This window comes from Pelophylax lessonae (assembly GCF_965119305.1).
Source record: "Pelophylax lessonae genome assembly, chromosome: 3".
In the NCBI taxonomy this organism is placed as follows: domain Eukaryota; kingdom Metazoa; phylum Chordata; class Amphibia; order Anura; family Ranidae; genus Pelophylax; species Pelophylax lessonae.
In genome coordinates this window covers 561046050-561059608 of record NC_138770.1, presented here as the reverse complement: position 1 = coordinate 561059608, position 13559 = coordinate 561046050, and the positions used below count along the sequence as shown (strand labels likewise).

At 45.1% G+C, this 13559-nt stretch overlaps 1 protein-coding gene across 4 annotated transcripts in view; it reads right to left on the bottom strand.

Annotated features, from left to right (window-relative positions):
• The window catches only part of KAT14 (lysine acetyltransferase 14), a gene marked incomplete at its 5' end in the record, with an annotated part of 56734 nt that overhangs the window by 26367 nt on the left and 16808 nt on the right, over positions 1-13559 (bottom strand). The gene's annotated exons all lie outside the window — the stretch shown is intronic.

The window sequence follows — 13559 nt, the reverse complement described above, 5'->3', positions numbered from 1 at the left end:
TTTATGAACTGTGTGCAGGTAACTATTATATAGTTATTAAGTTAACCACTTCCAGCCCTTAGGATGTACCCATACGTCTTCAGGAAGTGGATATATACTAGGATCATAGCTGTATCTGCAGCCATGGTCCTGGTATCAAAATTTGCAGCTTTTTCTTGTAAAAGTCATCTGAGCGGCTCTACAGCCGTCCAATCACTTTCCCTTGCTATCCCGTTCTACCTGGGACTTGTCGCATCAGAAGGACACTGGAGAGTGGAAGAAACTTCTGTTCCCCGACTTCTTCTGTGACAAAAGAAACAGAAAGCGACAAGGATTTCATCTATTCTGGGTTCGTTTGCTTATTTACTAGCCACTACCGGCTCCATTTGATGGGCTTATCTGGAGGGCAGAGGAGAGATCTGGGATCTAATAGACTCCAGATTTGTCCATAAAGAGATCTGGTCACCACCATGCTATCACAAGAGATGTTGTTCATCCTTTGTGACAGCAATTAACTTGAATAAGAAAAAAAAAATAAAAATCAAAGAAAAAGTGTAAAAAAAAAAACTAAAATACAATAAAATATAGAATTCATTTTTTTTTTTAACGTGCCTCCGCCCTAATGCAAATGCAGGTCCCGCACACATCTGTTAACAGTGACCGCACCACACATTTGAGGTATCGCCTAAAATGTCAGAGTGAGAGCAATAATTCTAGTGCCAGAACTCCTGCTGAAGAGTGGCAGGGGGGGGGGGGGATTTTGTGAAGAGTAGGGGGGGGGGGATTTGTAAGGAGGTGAGCCCTTGGGGGAGGGGGGGGGGTATTTGTGAGAATTGGTAGGAGGCCAACTGGCAAAATAAGGAGTTTCCCCGTTACAGGTTTTTACTTTAGGGTTATTGGCTTCTCGCTCTCTGTTGTAAGCAAGTTAAGATTAAGTGGGTTACAGGGGGCAAATTACATTCCTTGCCCCGGGCGCTGACAACCCATGCTTCACCACTGCAGGCGTGAGCTATTCCTTTTGCCCTGACACACCAGTCATGCAGTTCAGGGCGCCTGGCTCCAAACTTTTTTTAGTTGCCTCCTAGATTCAAAGCAAATTGGTCAAGCGCTGTATTAGAGAGCGCCCACTCTGGATGAATGAGCACAGGGGGCTCAGCTGACAGCAGCATTGTTAGTGAGGATAGTTTTAAATGAACTAGCAGATTTAAATACACTAACAAATTGAAGCCAAACTCAAGCTCACACTTTTTAAGCAGTAAAAGCAAACATTTTTGTTTTCTTTTGGGATTAAAAGTTTTACATGAATAAAATAAAAGCTGATCATTATAAGCACCCGTGTCAGCGGTAAATGGTTTTTCTCACCCCCCTGTAAAATGATACATCTGTAGAAGAGCTTGTTCTTTTGAAAAATAAAAAAAAGAAAACTTACTGGAAAGATTACCAGGTGAAAATAAAAAAGAAGACCAATGCAGCCGTTATATCTAAGAATTGGTAAAGCTACAATATAACGTTTGCTTTTGGGTTGAATACCGTTTTAATGCTAGAAAATTCCAATTCCAGCAATCAATGCATGCAACAAAGTGTCATTAATAAAAATGTCCTTCCAGAACACACTTGACCAATAACACTGAGCAGCGCTAATGTGTCCCTAAACCTACTGTGCTCACTCCCCCGGTGGGGTCTACTGATGAAGCAGGTGCACTATGCATAAGATTTATCACATCAATACAAATTCATTTAACAAAGTGCACTGTGCATAAAGTTTATCGCACTGATGCATATACAGTCTCTTAAATTTATCAAATTGGTGTTGATTCCGGTGTTTAAAATGACTGATCAGGTGAATAATGACTTCCTCCACCAATCCGCATGTGCTCCCCTCTAAGGCAATGGGCACTCACCAGATATTATTGATAACTGAGCTTTGTATGCATTCAAATTATCTCCACTTCTCTCAGACTCCTCTCCACTGGACCATTCCTTGTATGGACCCCCATGGACCAGGTGTCTCTCACATGGGCTTAATGGTATGCCTCAGTCATAACTCAAATAATCATCGTGGGTGTATAAAGATAATCGGTTAAAGGAAAGAGAAGGGGGGACTAATAGTGTGATACCGGTTTAAGTATTTATTAATTAAAAATACACAGCACATCCGCTCACCCCTCAATAATCCTGCTTACATTCCCAATATAATGAAATCGCCTTAAATGTATTCACACAAGGATAGTGATAACTGAGCCCTCCTCACTGCGTCCGTACTGTTTCCAGCAGCTGTCTGTAGCGAGTTCCAGAAGTTCGGGCTAGGCGTCACTGTATCCTTGGAGACCGCATGCTCACGCCCTGACGTGTTTCGTCATCACGACTTCTACCGTAAGCATGTGAATGGTATCACAATTTGCAGCTTGCAGCAGGGGGGTGAGCACAGTGTGTTTAGGGACACATTAGTGCTGCTGAGTGTGTTCTGGAAGGACATTTTTATTAATTACACTTTGTTGCATGTTTTTGGTATTACAGCAGCAGCTGGGCACTTTGTGTTTTTAGATAGTATTGGTTTTATTCTAACTAGCTGGGTGAGTGTTTGCAGGTTTGATAACAGCAACCACTTTTTTATTTTTACGGCAATCAATGCAGCTCAGTTTTCGAGAATACATAATTGCATATACTTCTTAAATGCAAACACTACACATGCCTAAATCTGCCTTGTATTAGCCTCTGGTAACCATCTGTACAGAAAAGTTTAGATTGGGAAAGAGAGAAGCAACAAAAGAAGTCATGTGCTACAGAGGAGCATGATGATAGGAGGCGGGAGCAGAGTAACAGCTTATCAGTCTGCTGCTTCTCTTTCGCTGTCCAATCACAGGCTGGAGAAGGGACAAAACCTGTGCTAAGTAACAGACAGGGTTGTGCTGTGTGTCAAAGCTGTGCAAGTCCTATAACTGGATGGAGACAAATACAGGTACTTTCTCAGGTAAAACAGCACTTGTATGGATTTCCCTTGCATATTTAGCGGTTTGCCTGGAATTCAGCTTTAAAAATTGGACACAATGCACTAGTTGTGGGTGGTTAAACAACAAACAGTGGTTTCCCCACCAATGAAAAGGTGTTCTAACAGACGTTTAAACCTTAAGACAAGAATGGGTTATATGGTCAACCACTGCAAGTGTATTAATCATCTTCTATCTTAATCTTGTGAGACCGTAAACATTTATTCAACTCGATGCGATTTTAGCACTGCTCACAACGATTGGATACACAGGCCAACACACATTTTGGTGCCTTAAATGTTAGGCTTGTTCCTGGGTATATCAGATCCGATGATGCCCAAAATGGTACAGATTTTTCCCTATTAGGTCTAGCTTTGAAGATACAGCAGAATTGCCCTATACCACTCTCCACTCTGGTTGCCTGTCAAAAATCAGGATAGAAGTATAGTAAAATACATCAGCATGATTCAGGCAGCACCATCGTGAAATAGCCATAACCTCTACGGTGCTCAATCTGCAAAAATGAAACAATAGGAGTGGCAATATACAGTGGGTACGGAAAGTATTCAGACCCCCTTAAATTTTTCACTCTTTGTTATATTGCAGCCATTTGCTAAAATCATTTAAGTTCATTCTTCTTCCTCATGAATGTACACACAGCTCCCCATATTGACGGAAAAACACAGAATTGTTGACATTGTTGCAGATTTATTAAAAAAGAAAAACTGAAATATCACATGGTCCTAAGTATTCAGACCCTTTGCTGTGACACTCATATATTTAACTCAGGTGCTTTCCATTTCTTCTGATCATCCTTGAGATGGTTCTACGCCTTCATTTGAGTCCAGCTGTGTTCGATTATACTGATTGGACTTGGATTAGGAAAGCCACACACCTGTCTATAGAAGACCTTCCAGATCACAATGCATGTCAGAGCAAATGAGAATCATGAGGTCAAAAAGGAACTGCCTGAAGAGCTCAGAGACAGAATTGTGGCAAGGCACAGATCTGGCCAAGGTTACAAAAAGATTTCTGCTGCACTTAAGGTTCCTAAGAGCACAGTGGCCTCCATAATCCTCAAATGGAAGACGTTTGGGACGACCAGAACCCTTCCTAGAGCTGGCCGTCCTGCCAAACTGAGCTATCGGGGGAGAAGAGCCTTGGTGAGAGAGGTAAAGAAGAACCCAAAGATCACGGTGGCTGAGCTCCAGAGATGCAGTCAGGAGATGGGAGAAAGTTGTAGAAAGTCAACCATCACTGCAGCCCTCCACCAGTCGGGGCTTTATGGCAGAGTGGCCCGACGGAAGCCTCTCCTCAGTGTAAGACACATGAAAGCCCGCATGGAGTTTGCTAAAAAACACCTGAAGGACTCCAAGATGGTGAGAAATAAGATTCTCTGGTCTGATAAGACCAAAATAGAACTTTTTGGCCTTAATTCTAAGCGGTATGTGTGGAGAAAACCAGGCACTGCTCATCACCTGTCCAATACAGTCCCAACAGTGAAGCATGGTGGTGGCAGCATCATGCTGTGGGGGTGTTTTTCAGCTGCAGGGACAGGACGACTGGTTGCAATCGAGGGAAAGATGAATGCGGCCAAGTACAGGGATATCCTGGACAAAAACCTTCTCCAGAGTGCTCTGGACCTCAGACTGGGCCGAAGGTTTACCTTCCAACAAGACAATGACCCTAAGCACACAGCTAAAATAACGAAGGAGTGGCTTCACAACAACTCCGTGACTGTTCTTGAATGGCCCAGCCAGAGCCCTGACTTAAACCCAATTGAGCATCTCTGGAGAGACCTAAAAATGGCTGTCCACCAACGTTTACCATCCAACCTGACAGAACTGGAGAGGATCTGCAAGGAGGAATGGCAGAGGATCCCCAAATCCAGGTGTGAAAGACTTGTTGCATCTTTCCCAAAAAGACTCCTGGCTGTATTAGATCAAAAGGGGGCTTCTACTAAATACTGAGCAAAGGGTCTGAATACTTAGGACCATGTGATATTTCAGTTTTTCTTTTTTAATAAATCTGCAACAATGTCAACAATTCTGTGTTTTTCTGTCAGTATGGGGTGCTATGTGTACATTCATGAGGAAGAAGAATGAACTTAAATGATTTTAGCAAATGGCTGCAATATAACAAAGAGTGAAAAATTTAAGGGGGTCTGAATACTTTCCGTACCAACTGTACACATCTCTTATGCAATAAGGAGCATGTAATGCTGGTCATACACTAGCCGAAAAATAGTTCGAAAATCTGTCATTTGGTCTGTTCACAGACCAAATGACAGATTTGGGCACAAATAGAAAAATCGGTTTTAGCTTTTCAGAGCCGAAAAATCGAAGGAACAGTTTGGAAAATTCTGCCGAACCAACGTAAATTGAAAGGTTAATGTGAACTGTTTGCACTAGGCATATGTGACAAAATGAACTAAAAACAGATTCATTTATGTCCATTGAACAATTTATAGTTCGAAATTTGGTCATTACATGATGGCACGATCGTCTGCTCTCACAGTTACATATTACATAGTTTGTGAGGTTGAAAAAAAGACATCCGTCCATCCAGTTCAACCTATGATGTGTGTGTGTGTTTGCTGTTAACCGTACATTGTATACCCCTGTATGTTGTGGTCTTTAAGGTGCCCATCTTATAGTTTTTTGAAACTATCGATGCTCCCTGCTGATACGACTGCTTGTGGAAGCGAATTCCACATCCTTACTGCTCTGACAGTGAAGAACCCCTTACGCATTTTAAGGTTAAGTGGCCACGTGTCTTATTGTATTCCCTTTCCCTGAAAAGTTTGTTCCTTATGCTCGGGTCGCCAGTACAGTATTTGTACATTGATATCATATCCCCCCTCAATCGTCTCTTCTCCAGAGAGAATAAGTTCAGTGCTTGTAGTCTTTCCTCATAGCTGATGTCCTCCATTCCCCTAATTATTTTTGTTGCCCTTCTCTGGACTCTCTCCAGTTCCAGCACATCCTTCCTGAGGACCGATGCCCAGAACTGGACAGCATACTCCAGATGTGGCCAGACCAGAGTCTTGTAGAGTGGGAGAATAATCTCTTTATCTCTGGAGTGAATTCCCTTTTCCATCTTAGATTCACCCTTAGGTTTCCCCCCTAGTGAGTAGCTTGCTTTCGTGTTTCTGACGCCCAAGTGCATTACTTTACATTTTTCAACATTAAACCTCATCTGCCATGTAGTTGCCCACCCCATTATTTTGTTCAGGTCCGCTTGTAAGGTTTTCACATCCAGCATAGAAGATATGCATGCTTAGTTTAGTATCATCCGCAAATACCGAGATAATGCTAGATATCCCCTCCTCTAGATAATTTATGAATAAAAATTAAACAGGATTGGTCCCAGGTCAGAACCTTGGGGGACCCCCACTGTCCACACCCGCCCAATCCGAGTACTCCCCATTAATCACCACCCTCTGGACTCTCCCCTGGAGACAGTTTTCTATCCAGGTACTCACCCTATGGTCCATACCTACATTCCTTAGTTTGCACAGTAAGCGTTTGTGAGGGAACAGTGTCAAATGCCTTTGCAAAGTCCAGATACACCACATCCACAGGCTTTCCTTTATCTAGGTGGCAGCTCACTTCATCGTAGAAGGTTAATAGATTGGTCTGGCACAAACGATTTTTCATGAATCCATGCTGATTACTACTAATACCATTTTCATTACTAAAGTCTTGTATGTGGTCCCTTAACATCCCCTCCAAAATCTTGCAGACTACTGATGTTAGGCTGACCGGCCTATAGTTACCCAGGATATACCTTTGCCCTTTTTTAAATATTGGTACCACATTGGTTTTTTTCCAATCAGCTGGCACCATACCCATCTGTAGACTATCCTTAAAGATCAAGAATAATGGTCTTGCAATCACCTGGCTGAGCTCTTTAAGAACCCTCGGGTGCAAGCCATCCGGTCCCGGTGATTTATTTATGCTAAGTTTCTCTAGTTTAGTTCCAAGTCTATCCTCTGTTAGCCATGGCGGTACTTCCTGTGTATTAGGTGTATTATTTAGTTTAGCATTACAAGCTGGGTTAGTGTAGCTCCCCAATTCTTTTGTGAAGACTGAAGAGAATAAATGATTTAACACTTTCGCTTTCTCTGTCCTCTGTGGCCAGATTTCTTCGTCATCTTTTATGGGGCCAATGTGTTCTGGCCTCGCTTTCTTACTGTTTATATACTTAAAGAATTTCTTGGGGTTCTTTTTACTCTCTTGCGCTATATGTCTCTCGTGTTCTATTTTAGCCGCCTTGATTTCACCTTTACATTTCTTATTACACTCTTTGTAATGCTTGAATGCTGCCAATGACCCCTCAGCCTTGTATTTTTTGAAGGCCTTTTCTTTAGTATTAATATGCATTTTTATGTTGGGAGTTTAGCCACCCAGGGTTTAGTTTTGCTCTTTTAAATTTATTTCCATTTGGAATGCACTGGCCAATCCCTTTGTTTAGTATGCTCTTGAAGCACTCCCATTTTTCCTCCGTGTTCTTTGTTCCCAGGGTTCTACCCCATTTGATATTTTCTAGCAAAGAGCGCAGTTTTGGGAAATTGGCTATTTTGAAATTCAGTGTCCTTATATTACCCTTGTGTTTCCTATTACAATGATTAATATTGAAACTAATTGACCTATGCTCACTGTTTCCTAAGTTGCCCTGTAATTCTATATCAGTGAGCAGGTCTGTATTGTTGGTAATCAGTAGGTCAAGTACCGCATTGTTTCTTGTCGGTGCGTTCACCATCTGACCCATAAAATTGTCCTTCAAAACATTTAGGAACTGCAGAGCCTTGGCTGAATGCACGGTTCCTTCTTCCCAGGCTATATCTGGATAAATAAAGTTCCCCATTATAATGACATTTCCCATCCTTGCTGCCAATCCTATTTGTGAAAGGAGGTCCGCCTACCACACCTCCCTCTGGTTGGGGGGCCTATAGCATACGCCCAATATTACCTTCCCCATAGTGCCTTCCCTTTGAAGTTCTACCCATAGGGATTCTGCCTCGTCCATAGCTCCATTATTAACATTATTCCTCATATTTACCTGTACACTGTTCTTAATAAATGGATTTTTGTAAGAACTTACCGTAAAATCCTTTTCTCTTAAGCTCATTGACAGACGTAGTCTTCTTGATTCTCAAGAGCTGGGTTATGTTGTCTCCGCAGGAGTAGGACTAGGCAGAATGACAAAACGTTCTGGCTCCACCTTAGGGGCAGTCCCTGAGGGTATATCCTCCCTCTCTCTGCTACAGGGAATCAGTTCTGTTTAAAGCAGTACAGAGAATTTAACCCAACCCAACTCAATGATAGAGGGGCGGGTACTACGTCTGTCAATGAGCTTAAGAGAAAAGGATTTTACGGTAAGTTCTTACAAAAATCCATTTTTCTCTATCGCTCATTGACAGACGTAGTCTTCTTGATTCTCAAGAGCTGGGACATCCAGAAGCAGTGCCACAAATGAGGGGTGGGATTGACAAAATCAAATCCAATCTAGAAGGCCCAACCGGTGCCAAACTAGAAGTTTTAAAGGCTCATTATAAACAAAGAATGAGACTAAAGAAAAATTTTACAACGGAAAAAAACCCTCGAGGTAGACCACTGGCCTCCTCAAATTGCGGCCTGCAAAACCTTGCGGCCAAATGAGGCATCAGACGATGCCATTACATCAACTTTATAATGTTTAGAAAAGGTATGCACCGACGACCAGGTAGCCGCCTTGCACACCTGGACCACTGACGCCTGATGGCGAAAGGCCCAAGACGCACTAAGTGCCCGAGTGGAGTGCGCCTTAACAGGGAACGGGGGCTCCCGACCCTTAATAGAATAAGCCTGCACTACCGTCTGTCTGATCCATCTGGAAATGGTCGCGGCAGATGCAGGCAACCCCTTTTTGGGTCCATCTGGGATCACAAAAAGTGAATCCGTCTTGCGAAACGAGTCTGTCGTTTTCAAGTATACCCTGATCGCCCGGACCACATCCAAGGAGTGTAAAGCAAACTCCCGAGGATGACTGGGCTTAGAACACAGGGAAGGTAATACAATTTCTTCATTCAGATGAAATTCTGAAACCACTTTTGGTAGGAAGGATGGATTCGGACGAAGAACCACCTTATCTCTATGAACCACCAGATATGGTGAACGACAAGATAATGCGGCCAGTTCTGACACCCTGCGTGCAGAAGTAATAGCCACCAAGAAGGCCACCTTCTGGGACAACGTGGGTAGAGGAATCTCCCTAATATCTTCAAAGGGAGGTTTCTGAAGAACCGACAACACTAAATTAAGATCCCAGGGGGGTAACGGCGCGTGCACTGGCGGAGCCAGATGTCGCACCCCCTGGATGAAATTCCGCACCAAGGAATGAGTAGCCAAAGGCTTCTGAAAGAAGATGGCTAATGCCAAGACCTGACCCTTGATAGTACTCAAGGCCAGTTTCTGCTCAACCCCTTGTTGCAGAAAAGCCAATATTCCACTAATCGAATAAGACCGAGGACGGAACCCCAAAGGTTCACACCATGCAATGTAGGACTTCCATGTGCGATGATAAATCTTTCTGGAAGTCGCTTTCCTTGCTTCAACTAGAGTAGGAATAACTGAAGCTGACAAACCTTTGTCCTTCAGCACCTGGGTCTCAATAGCCAGGCCATTAAAGCCAGCGATCGTAAAGCAGGATGGAAGATCGGTCCCTGAGACAGTAGATCCTCCCTGAGAGGAAGTCTCCACGGGACGTCCGCCACCAGTCTGACCATGTCGGCGTACCAAGCTCGACGAGGCCAGTCCGGAGCTACCAGGATTACTGGGATTCCTTCCTCCTCTATTCTGCGAAGAAGTCTTGGCAGTAACGCGAGAGGAGGGAAGGCATATATTAGCTGGTATTGCCCCCACGGGGCGATCAGTGCGTCTGCGGTTTCTGCTAGAGGATCGCGGGAGCGAGCCACGAATCTCTGAACTTTCCTGTTGAATCGTGATGCCAACAGATCCACATCCGGGGTGCCCCACCGTAGGCACAACTGGTGGAAAACGTCTGGATGGAGGGACCATTCCCCCTGATCCAGGGTCTGACGGCTGAGATAATCTGCCTGCCAATTCTCCACCCCCGGAATGAACACCGCAGAGATTGCTGGAACAAATCGTTCCGCCCAGCGAAGAATGCAAGCCACTTCTTTGGCCGCTCGGGCACTCTTGGTGCCCCCCTGGTGATTGACATAAGCCACGGCCGTGGCATTGTCCGACTGGATCCGAACCGAGCTGCCCTGGAGCTGCTCGGTCCAGTGAATCAGACAAAGTCTGATCGCTCTCAGTTCCAATACATTTATCGGTAACCTGGATTCTTCCGGGGACCAAAGTCCCTGGACAGATAACTGACCGAGAATTCCTCCCCATCCGGATAGACTGGCATCCGTGGTCACTGTCGTCCAATATATTGGCAGAAATGACTTTACCTGGCTGAGCATCGGAGACCGAAGCCACCATACCAGAGACTCTCTGGTCTGTTTGCTCAATCGGATCTGATTGTCCAGGGATTCCGGATTCCGATTCCATCTGAGAAGAATCTCTTGCTGAAGAATTCGGGTATGGGACTGGGCAAATGGGACTGCTTCGAACGAAGCCACCATCAACCCCAGAACCCTCATGCAAGTCCGAAGGGAAGACCAGCTGTTGGACAGTAACAACTGGACTGCAGATTGAATCTTTCGGAGTTTCCCTACCGGAAGAAAAACTCTTGTCCTGACTGTGTCTAGAATTAGACCCAGATATTCGAGCCTCTGGGTGGGAACCAGAAATGACTTTTGCTGGTTCACCAGCCACCCGAATTCCTGTAAAGAAATCATAGTAATTTCTATGTTTTGTAGCAAGGTCTGAGGAGACTCTGCATGAAGCAGAAGATCGTCTAGGTAACCTAGAATCGATATACCTCTTTGGCGCAGAATTGCCAACATTGGGGCCAACACCTTTGTGAAGACCCGCGGAGCCGTGGCGAGACCGAAAGGTAACGCCACAAACTGATAGTGGTTCTCCTCTACGGAAAAGCGTAGAAAACGCTGATGTCCTGCGAAAATGGGAATGTGAAGATAGGCGTCCTTGATGTCTATGGACGCTAGGACATCCCCTGGATGCAGGAAGGCTGCTACCGTGCGAATGGACTCCATTCTGAATCTTCTTAAGTTGACGAAAGAATTGAGTGCTCTTAAGTCCAGAATTGGACGCACTTTGCCCTCTTTCCTGGGTATTGTAAACAGGTTTGAATAAAACCCTTGAAACCGTTCTGTCCAAGGAACGTGGACTACCACTCCTTCTTGTAGTAAATCTGTGACTGCTCTCCGCAGATCTTCTAAACGATCTGCGGATAGTCGGATATTGGAAGGGAAGAATCGCGCCGGTGGGAGAGATCGAAACTCGATCTTGTATCCTGACCTTATGACTTCGCAAACCCATTTGTCCGGGATTCTGGAAAGCCATGGATCCGGGAACCGGCGAAGACGTCCCCCCATCCCAGTTATGGGTGGGGGCGCACCTTCAGGCTTTGGATGGTTTATCTTCAGGTCTGGAGGGGGCGGGCTTTTGCTTGCCCGACCAACGACCCCTGACGCCTCCTGCAGGAGCTTTGGAGGACTTAGTTTTTTCACCCGCTGGACGAAAAAACCTCTTGTGAGCAGAAAAAGAAGGCCCTCGTCTTTGACGAGTTCCTCTACCTTTAAAATTTTGCGGTAAAAAGGTGCTTTTTCCACCCGTGAGATCCTTAATGATCTCATCTAAGTTGGCTCCAAATAGACGCTCTCCTGAAAAGGGGATATTAGCCAATGCTTTTTTGGAACCTTGGTCGGCTAACCAACCTTTTAGCCACAGTGTACGCCTGAGAACCACTGCTGAGACTGATGCTCGCGCCATTAATGGAGTGGCGTCTAACGCCGCATCACATACAAACTGTAACCCCTGTATCATTTGTTCCAACAAATCTGATACCGCCTGAGGGACTTCTTCTAAGTCCCGGCGTAACCACTTGGTCCATTCAGTTACAGCCTGCGAAACCAGACCAATAGCAATTATTGGTCTGAAAGCTGATCCAATCAAGGAAAACATGGTGCGAGACATAGCTTCTATCTTGCGATCCACTGGATCTTTAAAAGACGGAGCGTCTTCTAAAGGAATAACCGTGGCTTTATTCAATCTAGCAATAGGTGAATCCACCACAGGTGGTTCTGTCCATTTCTTAATAAGGGTTTCCTCAAACGGATAACGCCTGTCAATGCGTTTAGAAATATTAAAAGTGCGTTTTGGCAGACGCCATTCTTCTTCGATTGGATTGCCAAAACATTAGGGCAATGGAAAAACCTTCGCCACTTTGATGCGCTTTTTAGTCCCAAAAGGGATCTCAGTTTCAGCTATTTCTGATGGAATACCCTGTAACCTTAAAGTCTCTTGAACAGATATAATGAGTGCGTTTACCAACGCTTCCTCTCGGGCTATGGCGGATGCCGAAACATCCTCCTCACTGTCTGAAGAGACAGGACCCGAGACACCAATACCAGATGAAGTACCTGCAACTGCAGAAATAGGCTCAGAGTCTGAATCCGAGGTTTCAGATAATAAGGGGTTAGGCGGGGGTCGCTTTCTTGCGCCCTGTCCCTGACAAGCCACTTCCACCCGGGACACAAAAGTTTCCATAATAGCTGACAAAGATTCAATTGTCAATGGGGTGCTGGAGGATCCCGCAGACCCCTCGAGGGGATCCGGAGGAGATACATGAGTGGCAGGGTCCATGTTAATACAGGACACCTTTGCCAGCAAAACAAAAAAACTTTTTCCTTTTTTTTTTCTTTTTGTGTGTCTCCCCCTAGCGCAATAGCGCCCCTCAGAGTACCTGCTTCTCGATCCCAGAGAGAGAGAGAGGGACCCCCAAGGCTCACCAACTGATGCAGCGCAGTTTCCAACAAACTGCAGTCAGCGTCTGTCTTACACAGACTGGAAGGAGCTGTTTGCTTTTTCCCGGGCAGAAGGCGTGGCTCCGCCCCCTGTGTACGCCTTCCGGCGTTCCCAGCCCTCCACGAGGTAGCTGGGCTCACAAAACATGGCCGCCCCCATAGAAGAGACATAAGACTCCAAAAACATGGCGGCCGGCGTGACCTGAGGACATACATGCATTCGGTCTACGGCAAAATGGCGGCGGACCGCCGATATCGTCTTCCCAGCACATCCACCTGCACTCTGCTAAGAGGTGACATATGGATCTACAGAGATACACTGCACATAAGGTAGGATTATACCTCCTATGTCTGCTGTAATGTTACAGTCTGCTGGGTAGAGTGTTAGCTCTTGAACCAAGTCCACTTCCCACAAACACATGCTGTATTACAAGGGGGACTTGTAAGTATCAGATATATACTGATTATATATGGAGGGGCCCATAATATATACTGCCTCATAATGAGGAAAAAAGGGAACGTTTACTCAGACAGGCACCCTCTCTTCACAATACCCTCTCCACCGGGGTGGGGGTTTGTGGACGCCTCGACTCTCTGGTACCTGGCGTCCAAGCGAGACTTTTAACTCGCAAAGTCAGTCCCTTTACTGG